General features: G+C 65.0%; 1 non-coding gene across 1 annotated transcript; it reads left to right on the forward strand.

Moving 5' to 3' along the window:
* Positions 1–8720: 8720 nt before the first annotated feature.
* LOC141281849 (18S ribosomal RNA) lies at positions 8721–10575 on the forward strand. Its single transcript, XR_012336214.1, has one exon. It is a non-coding gene; the product is annotated as an 18S ribosomal RNA (ribosomal RNA).
* Positions 10576–10843: the final 268 nt, after the last annotated feature.

Below are 10843 nucleotides of genomic sequence, written 5' to 3' on the forward strand. Positions count from 1 at the left end.
TTAGAGAGACGAGGGTTGGCTCGTTGGAAAGGGCCGCTCCGGTAGAGCAACCGACCCAAAGGGCGAGTCGATCCGAGCAAAGGCGTCCGAGCTGCGGCCGTGGGAAAATCCGCGGAGGGACCGCCGTATCTCGGCCGGGCTTGGGGTTAGGGAGAAGCGGGTAGGCTCGTTCGAAAGGTCCCCTCGGGTGGAGCAACCGACCCAAAGGGCGAGTCGATCCGAGCAAAGGCGCCCGAGTTACGGCCGTTTAAAGGTCAGGCGGTGGTACCCCGTATCTCGGCCGGGCTTAGGGTTAGAGAGACGAGGGTTGGCTCGTTGGAAAGGTCCGCTCGGGTGGAGCAACAGACCCAAAGGGCGAGTCGATCCGAGCAAAGGCGCCCGAGCTGCGGCCGTTGGAAAATCCGGGGAGGGACCGCCGTATCTCGGCCGGGCTTAGGGTTAGAGAGAAGCGGGTTGGCTCGTTGGATAGGGCCGCTCCGGTAGAGCAACCGACCCGAAGGGCGAGTCGATCCGAGCAAAGGCGCCCGAGCTGCGGCCGTGGGAAAATCCGCGGAGGGACCGCCGTATCTCGGCCGGGCTTAGGGTTAGAGAGAAGCGGGTTGGCTCGTTGGATAGGGCCGCTCCGGTAGAGCAACCGACCCAAAGGGCGAGTCGATCCGAGCAAAGGCGCCCGTGCTGCGGCCGTGGGAAAATCCGCGGAGGGACCGCCGTATCTCGGCCGGGCTTAGGGTTAGAGAGACGAGGGTTGGCTCGTTGGATAGGGCCGCTCCGGTAGGGCAACCGACCCAAAGGGCGAGTCGATCCGAGCAAAGGCGCCCGTGCTGCGGCCGTGGGAAAATCCGGGGAGGGACCGCCGTATCTCGGCCGGGCTTAGGGTTAGAGAGACGAGGGTTGGCTCGTTGGATAGGGCCGCTCCGGTAGAGCAACCGACCCAAAGGGCGAGTCGATCCGAGCAAAGGCGCCCGTGCTGCGGCCGTGGGAAAATCCGGGGAGGGACCGCCGTATCTCGGCCGGGCTTAGGGTTAGAGAGACGAGGGTTGGCTCGTTGGATAGGGCCGCTCCGGTAGAGCAACCGACCCAAAGGGCGAGTCGATCCGAGCAAAGGCGCCCGTGCTGCGGCCGTGGGAAAATCCGGGGAGGGACCGCCGTATCTCGGCCGGGCTTAGGGTTAGAGAGACGAGGGTTGGCTCGTTGGATAGGGCCGCTCCGGTAGAGCAACCGACCCAAAGGGCGAGTCGATCCGAGCAAAGGCGCCCGTGCTGCGGCCGTGGGAAAATCCGGGGAGGGACCGCCGTATCTCGGCCGGGGAAAGGGTTAGAGAGACGAGGGTTGGCTCGTTGGATAGGGCCGCTCCGGTAGAGCAACCGACCCAAAGGGCGAGTCGATCCGAGCAAAGGCGCCCGTGCTGCGGCCGTGGGAAAATCCGGGGAGGGACCGCCGTATCTCGGCCGGGGAAAGGGCTAGAGGCTCGCGGGTAGGCTCGTTCGAAAGCTCCCCTCCGGCATAGCGACCGACCCGAAGGGCGAAGGCCCCGGACCCGAGGCGCCCGAGAAACGGCCGTGGGAAAATCCGGGCATAGACCGCCGTATCTCGGCCGGGGAAGGGGCTAGAGGCTCGCGGGTAGGCTCGTTCGAAAGGCCCCCTCCGGCGGAGCGACCGACCCAAAGGGCGAAGGCCCCGGACCCGAGGCGCCCGAGATACGGCCGCGGGAATTTCCGCGAGCTTCGACCGGACGTATCTCCGGCGGGCGGGGTCGCACGGACCCGAGGCCGGGCTCGTCGGAAAGCCCCGGGACGGACCTTTCGAACGAGACCGGCCGCGCGTCCGGGCGACCTCCGAGGCGGACGCTAGGGGCGCCGGAGCCCCGGACGAGCGAAAATTCCGCGACCACCCGCCCGTATCTCGGCCCGGGAAAGGGCCAGAGACTCGAGGGAGGGCTCGTTCGAAAGCTCCCCTCCGGCATAGCGACCGACCCGAAGGGCGAAGGCCCCGGACCCGAGGCGCCCGAGAAACGGCCGTGGGAAAATCCCGCGGGGGTAGGCCGTATCTCGGCCCCGGAAAGGGCTAGCGACGCGCGGGTGGGCTCGTTCGAAAGGCCCCCCGCGGAGGAGCCACCCACCCGAAGGGCGAAGGCCCCGGACCCGGGGCGCCGGAGCAGCGCGGTAACGAAATTCGAATTTTCGACCGGAAGTATCTCGGGCCCCCGGGGTCGCACGGACCCGCGGCCGGTCTCGTCGGAAAGCCCCGGGCGAGACCTTTCCGACGAGCCCGGCCCCGAGTCCGTAGGACCTTCCCCGGCCGAGATACGGCGCCCGGCAGTTCATTGGCCGATATCTCGGAAACGGGGCGTCGTAGACGCTCCGTGGTATTGGTGACCTTGACGATGCCGGGTCAGACGAGTCGGCCGCGGGCACGGGCCCGGGGGCGCCGGCCGCCAGAGTCGGGTGGCTCGCGCACTTCCAGGCGGGCCGCTCGCGCACCTCCAGGCACCCCGACCCACTCGCCGAGGCCGACCGAGGTGCGCCGTCCCGGCCGCGGACCGGTCGGGGTCCCCTCTCGAAAGGGCAGTAGTGTGAACAGGTGCCATCGGGTATATAGGGGAAGGGGTCCTCTCGAACCAGGCCTTCGAACCCGCGCGAGCCTAGCCCGGCAAGGCTCACCCTCCCCGGCCACGGGTTCGGCCTCCGTCCCCCTGGAGGTCCGGCACCTCCAGGGTCCCCGACCCTGCCTCCCCTGCCCGAGGGGAGGCCTCCGAGGCGGGCCTGACAGGGCGGCCCTCCCTCCTGGAAGTCCGGTTCCTCCAGGGTCCCCGACCCTGCCTCCCCTGCCCGAGGGGAGGCCTCCGAGGCGGGCCTGACAGGGCGGCCCTCCCTCCTGGAAGTATGGTTCCTCCAGGGCACGCGTCCCTACCTCCGTAGCCCAGATGGGTGACTCCGAGGCGGGCCTGACAGGGCGGCCCTCCCTCCTGGAAGTCCGGTTCCTCCAGGGCACACGTCCCTGCCTCCTTAGCCCAGAGAGGTGACTCCGAGGCGGGCCTGACAGGGCGGCCCTCCCTCCTGGAAGTCCGGTTCCTCCAGGGCACACGTCCCTACCTCCGTAGCCCAGATGGGTGACTCGAAAGCGGGCCTGACAGGGCGGCCCTCCCTCCTGGAAGTCTGGTTCCTCCAGGGCACACGTCCCTGCCTCCTTAGCCCAGAGAGGTGACTCCGAGGCGGGCCTGACAGGGCGGCCCTCCCTCCTGGAAGTCCGGTTCCTCCAGGGCACACGTCTCTGCCTCCTTAGCCCAGAGAGGTGACTCCGAGGCGGGCCTGACAGGGCGGCCCTCCCTCCTGGAAGTCCGGTTCCTCCAGGGCACACGTCCCTGCCTCCTTAGCCCAGAGAGGTGACTCCGAGGCGGGCCTGACAGGGCGGCCCTCCCTCCTGGAAGTCCGGTTCCTCCAGGGCACACGTCTCTGCCTCCTTAGCCCAGAGAGGTGACTCCGAGGCGGGCCTGACAGGGCGGCCCTCCCTCCTGGAAGTCCGGTTCCTCCAGGGCACACGTCCCTACCTCCGTAGCCCAGACGGGTGACTCGAAAGCGGGCCTGACAGGGCGGCCCTCCCTCCTGGAAGTCTGGTTCCTCCAGGGCACACGTCCCTGCCTCCTTAGCCCAGAGAGGTGACTCCGAGGCGGGCCTGACAGGGCGGCCCTCCCTCCTGGAAGTCCGTTTCCTCCAGGGCACACGTCCCTACCTCCGTAGCCCAGATGGGTGACTCGAAAGCGGGCCTGACAGGGCGGCCCTCCCTCCTGGAAGTCTGGTTCCTCCAGGGCACACGTCCCTACCTCCGTAGCCCAGATGGGTGACTCGAAAGCGGGCCTGACAGGGCGGCCCTCCCTCCTGGAAGTCTGGTTCCTCCAGGGCACGCGTCCCTGCCTCCGTAGCCCAGATGGGTGACTCCGAGGCGGGCCTGACAGGGCGGCCCTCCCTCCTGGAAGTCTGGTTCCTCCAGGGCACACGTCCCTACCTCCTTAGCCCAGATGGGTGACTCGAAAGCGGGCCTGACAGGGCGGCCCTCCCTCCTGGAAGTCTGGTTCCTCCAGGGCACACGTCCCTACCTCCTTAGCCCAGATGGGTGACTCCGAGGCGGGCCTGACAGGGCGGCCCTCCCTCCTGGAAGTCTGGTTCCTCCAGGGCACGCGTCCCTACCTCCTTAGCCCAGAGAGGTGACTCCGAGGCGGGCCTGACAGGGCGGCCCTCCCTCCTGGAAGTCTGGTTCCTCCAGGGCACACGTCCCTACCTCCTTAGCCCAGATGGGTGACTCGAAAGCGGGCCTGACAGGGCGGCCCTCCCTCCTGGAAGTCTGGTTCCTCCAGGGCACACGTCCCTACCTCCTTAGCCCAGATGGGTGACTCGAAATCGGGCCTGACAGGGCGGCCCTCCCTCCTGGAAGTCTGGTTCCTCCAGGGCACACGTCCCTACCTCCTTAGCCCAGATGGGTGACTCGAAATCGGGCCTGACAGGGCGGCCCTCCCTCCTGGAAGTCTGGTTCCTCCAGGGCACACGTCCCTACCTCCTTAGCCCAGATGGGTGACTCGAAAGCGGGCCTGACAGGGCGGCCCTCCCTCCTGGAAGTCTGGTTCCTCCAGGGCACACGTCCCTACCTCCTTAGCCCAGATGGGTGACTCCGAGGCGGGCCTGACAGGGCGGCCCTCCCTCCTGGAAGTCTGGTTCCTCCAGGGCACACGTCCCTACCTCCTTAGCCCAGAGAGGTGACTCCGAGGCGGGCCTGACAGGGCGGCCCTCCCTCCTGGAAGTCCGGTTCCTCCAGGGCACACGTCCCTACCTCCTTAGCCCAGATGGGTGACTCGAAATCGGGCCTGACAGGGCGGCCCTCCCTCCTGGAAGTCCGGTTCCTCCAGGGCACACGTCCCTACCTCCTTAGCCCAGATGGGTGACTCGAAATCGGGCCTGACAGGGCGGCCCTCCCTCCTGGAAGTCTGGTTCCTCCAGGGCACACGTCCCTACCTCCTTAGCCCAGATGGGTGACTCGAAAGCGGGCCTGACAGGGCGGCCCTCCCTCCTGGAAGTCTGGTTCCTCCAGGGCACACGTCCCTACCTCCTTAGCCCAGATGGGTGACTCGAAAGCGGGCCTGACAGGGCGGCCCTCCCTCCTGGAAGTCTGGTTCCTCCAGGGCACACGTCCCTACCTCCTTAGCCCAGATGGGTGACTCGAAATCGGGCCTGACAGGGCGGCCCTCCCTCCTGGAAGTCTGGTTCCTCCAGGGCACACGTCCCTACCTCCTTAGCCCAGATGGGTGACTCGAAAGCGGGCCTGACAGGGCGGCCCTCCCTCCTGGAAGTCTGGTTCCTCCAGGGCACACGTCCCTACCTCCTTAGCCCAGATGGGTGACTCGAAAGCGGGCCTGACAGGGCGGCCCTCCCTCCTGGAAGTCAGGTTCCTCCAGGGCACACGTCCCTACCTCCGTAGCCCAGAGTGGTGACTCGAAAGCGGACGCGGGAGGGTGTACGTGGCGCACCCCCAGGCCGAAGAGAGGTCTCGTGAGCGGACGCGAGGGTGTACGACAGAAGGCCTGGAAGTCTCTGACTTCCAGGGTCACCGACCCTACCTCATGAGCCCGAAGAGGTGACTCGAATGCGGACGCGGGGGTGTACGTGGCGCACCCCCAGGCCGAAGAGAGGTCTCGTGAGCGGACACGAGAAGTACGACAGAGGGCCTGGAAGCAAAAGCGGGTGACTCGTGCACTTCCAGAAAAGGCAAAAGCGGGTGACTCGTGCACTTCCATAAAGCCGAAAAGAGGTCTCGTGAGCGGACACGAGAAGTACGACAGAGGGCCTGGAGGTAAAAGCGGGTGACTCGTGCACTTCCAGGGTCTCCGACCTTACGGCGCCTTCCGACGCGGGCGCCTCCTCCCGGACGAGCCACGGGAAGGGCCCCTTCTCTCAAGGGGCGGTCGTTTGAACAGGTGCCATCGGGTATATAGGGATGGGTGCCTCGAAGTGGACCTCCAGCGTCCTCCCTCCCTGCGACAGATCCCAAGAAAGGTCTGTGCGCGTCGGTGTGCGATGAACGAAAAACCGTTAAAAGAACTGGAACGGTTGGAACGGACGAAGGGCGTCTGATGTGAGGCAGCGCCCCGGGCGAGTGTCGGCCGAAGGCTCACAATTAAAGAGCTCATACCCGAAAGATGGGAAAAAACGATCCGCCCTGGATCATCAAGGCTAATGCCTAAAAACTAAAGCTACCTTGGGTGATGGAACTCGGCTACGGCCGCAAAACGATCCGCCCTGGATCATCAAGGCTAATGCCTAAAAACTAAAGCTACCTTGGGTGATGGAACTCGGCTACGGCCGCAAAACGATCCGCCCTGGATCAAGGCTACGGCCTAAAAACGGCAAAAAAAGATCCAAAAGTCCCTGGATCAAGGCGCTTCGGCTTAAAACCTGTGAAAAGATCCGCCCTGGATCAAGGCTACGGCCTTAAAACTGCTCAAAAGATCCGCCCTGGATCAAGGCTACGGCCTTAAAACTGCTAAAAAGATCCTAAAGTCTCTGGATCTAGGCTACGGCCTCAAAGACACACGTGTTGTGAGAAAAGATCCGCCCTGGATCTCCAGGCTACGGCCTCAAAGGTTCGACCCGACCATATATGCTCAGACACGGGCGAACACAAAAGCGTAACAACCCCTGTTGGAACCGTCGAAGGATCTCGGCGTCGGCCGTAAAACGGAAACCCCCCGGTCGTCGGTACGCGTGTGGCGGTCGAGGGCCCCCGGCCGCCGGTCGGGCGGGCGCGTGGATAGGTCTCCCGAGCGGTCAAGGAGTCCCGGAAGCCGGTCGGGCGAGCGGCCGGCCCCGGGGCACCCTACCCTCTCGGGCGCACCGACCCCACGCGTTTCGTCTCGGTCGGCGTCCGGGGTTCCGAGACACCCTTATGTATCTGTGTGACAGACGGAGTGGCACACCGTCTGCGGCGGGACAGGGCCGCCGACCGCGATGGAAGTCGAGTGTGGCGGCTTCCAGGGTCCAAGACCCTATAGACGGACGGAGTGGCGACCCGTCTGCGGCGGGCCAGGGCCGCCGACCGCGATGGAAGTCGAGTGGGGCGGCTTCCAGGGTCCAAGACCCTACAGACAGACGGAGTGGCGACCCGTCTGCGGCGGGCCAGGGCCGCCGACCGCGATGGAAGTCGAGTGGGGCGGCTTCCAGGGTCCAAGACCCTACAGACAGACGGAGTGGTGACCCGTCTGCGGCGGGACAGGGCCGCCGACCGTTACGGAAGTCGAGGGGGACGGCTTCCAGGGTCCAAGACCCTATCTGTGTGACAGACGAAGGTGCATCGTCTGGGGCGGGACAGGGCCGCCGACCGCTATGGAAGTCGAGTTGGGTTGCTCGTGAACTTCCAGGGTCCAAGACCCTCTCTTCGTGACCGACGAAGGTGCTCTGTCTGGGGCGGTACGGGGCCGCCGACCGCTATGGAAGTCGAGTTGGGTTGCTCGTGTACTTCCAGGGTCCAAGACCCTCTCTTCGTGACCGACGAAGGTGCTCTGTCTGGGGCGGTACGGGGCCGCCGACCGCTATGGAAGTCGAGTTGGGTGGCTCGTGCACTTCCAGGGTCCAAGACCCAACGCGTTTGACCGACGAAGGTGCCCCGTCCCCGGGCACGGACGGGGACGGGCCCGGCCTCCGGGCCGCCGTGGAAGTCGAGTCGGGTGGCTCTCGCACTTCCAGGGTCCTCGACCCTATCTGTCTGACCGACGAAGGCGCTTCGTCTCGGGCGGGCCAGGGCCGCCAGCCGCTATGGAAGCCGAGTCGGGTGGCTCGTGCGCTTCCAGGGTCCACGACCCTGCCTTCGTGACCGACGAAGGCGCTCTGTCTGGGGCGGTACAGAGCCGGGCCCCGTCCAGCAGGGGACGGTGGCCCGAACAGGTGCCATCGGGTATATAGGGAAGAGCACCTCGCTGATTCTCCAAGGTGATAGGCTACCGGATCCCATGACCTCTCGAGCCCAGCGAGAGGCCTCTCGAGCGGACACAAATGCCTCGAAAAAGTCCCTCTGCACTGAGGTAGTGACGATTCTTATTACGAATGGCAAATCATCCAAGGAAGGGACGAACCCGGCTGGCCTCGGCCGTTAAACGAGCCGGCTTCGTTCGGCCGCTAAACGAACCGGCGTCGTTCGGCCGCAAAACGAACCGGCGTCGGCCGCTAAACGAAACCCCGGGCGGGACAGGGCCGCCCACGTCTCAGCCTTAATGACCCGTTACGGGGTGACGCCCGGATACGCTTTGTGTGTCATGGCCCTGAGATTCTGGAAATCGAACTGCGCCTGGGGCAGGCCTCCGCCCGGCCGACGTTAGCGCGTCGGCCGCCATGGGCGGTCGGTTCCTCCCCGACCCGGCGCTCTCGCCTCCAGGGGGGCTCTCCGGAGCCCGCCCGACCCTTTCCGCGGGAGACTCAGACGGTCCGTCAGACGCGAAGGTCCGCCACCGGCGGCCGGCGAGGGCCTCGGCGACCGAGGGCGGAGACGCCCCCGGCCCGTCGCGGCCACCCGGCCCCGCGAAACGCACCTTTCCTCGGTTACGGCCCACCCGGCCGCCCCTCAGCCTACGAGAGGGGAGAGCCACACGAGAGTGGCCCCGGTCCCGCTCCCCCCGGGGGGTGGAAACCGGGACCCGCGCCGCGTGAACCCCGGGTCAGAGCGAGGCTCTCCTACGGCTACACTACCTGGTTGATCCTGCCAGTAACATATGCTTGTCTCAAAGATTAAGCCATGCAGGTCTAAGTGCACACGGCCGGTACAGTGAAACTGCGAATGGCTCATTAAATCAGTTATGGTTCCTTTGATCGCTCCACCCGTACTTGGATAACTGTGGCAATTCCAGAGCTAATACATGCAAACGAGCGCCGACCCGGCCCGCGAGGGCCGGGGACGCGTGCATTTATCAGACCCAAAACCCATCCGGGACGCGTCTCCGGGCGCGCCCCGGCCGCTTTGGTGACTCAGGATAACCTCGAGCCGATCGCGCGCCCCCGCGGCGGCGACGACTCATTCGAATGTCTGCCCTATCAACTTTCGATGGTACTTTAGGCGCCTACCATGGTGACCACGGGTGACGGGGAATCAGGGTTCGATTCCGGAGAGGGAGCCTGAGAAACGGCTACCACATCCAAGGAAGGCAGCAGGCGCGCAAATTACCCACTCCCGACTCGGGGAGGTAGTGACGAAAAATAACAATACAGGTCTCTTTCGAGGCCCTGTAATTGGAATGAGCGTATCCTAAACCCATGGGCGAGGACCCATTGGAGGGCAAGTCTGGTGCCAGCAGCCGCGGTAATTCCAGCTCCAATAGCGTATATTAAAGTTGCTGCAGTTAAAAAGCTCGTAGTTGGATCTCGGGAGCGAGCTTGCGGTCCGCCGCGAGGCGAGCCACCGCACGTCCCGTACCCCTGCCTCCCGGCGCCCCCCGGATGCCCTTAACTGGGTGTCCGGTCCGGGGCCCGGAGCGTTTACTTTGAAAAAATTAGAGTGTTCAAAGCAGGCCGCAGCCCGCCTGAATATCTCAGCTAGGAATAATGGAATAGGACTCCGGTTCTATTTTGTGGGTTTCCGGAACCCGGGGCCATGATTGAGAGGGACGGCCGGGGGCATTCGTATTGCGCCGCTAGAGGTGAAATTCTTGGACCGGCGCAAGACGGACGAGAGCGAAAGCATTTGCCAAGAATGTTTTCATTAATCAAGAACGAAAGTCGGAGGTTCGAAGACGATCAGATACCGTCGTAGTTCCGACCGTAAACGATGCCGACCCGCGATCCGGCGGCGTTATTCCCATGACCCGCCGGGCAGCGTGCGGGAAACCACGAGTCTTTGGGTTCCGGGGGGAGTATGGTTGCAAAGCTGAAACTTAAAGGAATTGACGGAAGGGCACCACCAGGAGTGGAGCCTGCGGCTTAATTTGACTCAACACGGGAAACCTCACCCGGCCCGGACACGGAAAGGATTGACAGATCGATAGCTCTTTCTCGATTCTGTGGGTGGTGGTGCATGGCCGTTCTTAGTTGGTGGAGCGATTTGTCTGGTTAATTCCGATAACGAACGAGACTCCGGCATGCTAAATAGTTACGCGGCCCCGCGCGGTCGGCGTCCAACTTCTTAGAGGGACAAGTGGCTCTCAGCCACGCGAGATGGAGCAATAACAGGTCTGTGATGCCCTTAGATGTCCGGGGCTGCACGCGCGCCACAATGGGCGGATCAGCGTGTGTCTACCCTGCGCCGAGAGGCGCGGGTAACCCGCTGAACCCCGCTCGTGATCGGGACTGGGGATTGCAACTGTTTCCCATCAACGAGGAATTCCCAGTAAGCGCGGGTCATAAGCTCGCGTTGATTAAGTCCCTGCCCTTTGTACACACCGCCCGTCGCTACTACCGATTGGATGGTTTAGTGAGGTCCTCGGATCGGCCCCGCCGGGGCTCCTCGCGGGCCCTGGCGGAGCGCCGAGAAGACGATCGAACTTGACTATCTAGAGGAAGTAAAAGTCGTAACAAGGTTTCCGTAGGTGAACCTGCGGAAGGATCATTAACGGGAGCGCCGGTTGCCCGGGCGCGTCTCGTCCGCGGCGGGGGCCTCCGGGCGTCCCGCCACCCCGTCTCAGACAAGGTTCCGGACTCGGTGACCTGTACCAGGCGCGCCCTCTCGCCGGGGCGCGCCCCCCGGCGGGTTCCCCACAGGCCGGCCTCCCCCTCCTCCGGGAGGGGGGTCCGTCCGCGGGGCCAAGGACCCCGAGCCCCTCCCGCCCAGGCGGGGAGGCCGGGGCGCCCGCCCGGGCACCCCCCCCCCTTTATTTTCC

This window comes from Paramisgurnus dabryanus, unplaced genomic scaffold (assembly GCF_030506205.2).
Source record: "Paramisgurnus dabryanus unplaced genomic scaffold, PD_genome_1.1 h2tg000358l_1_25843__unclustered, whole genome shotgun sequence".
Taxonomy (NCBI): Eukaryota; Metazoa; Chordata; class Actinopteri; order Cypriniformes; family Cobitidae; genus Paramisgurnus; species Paramisgurnus dabryanus.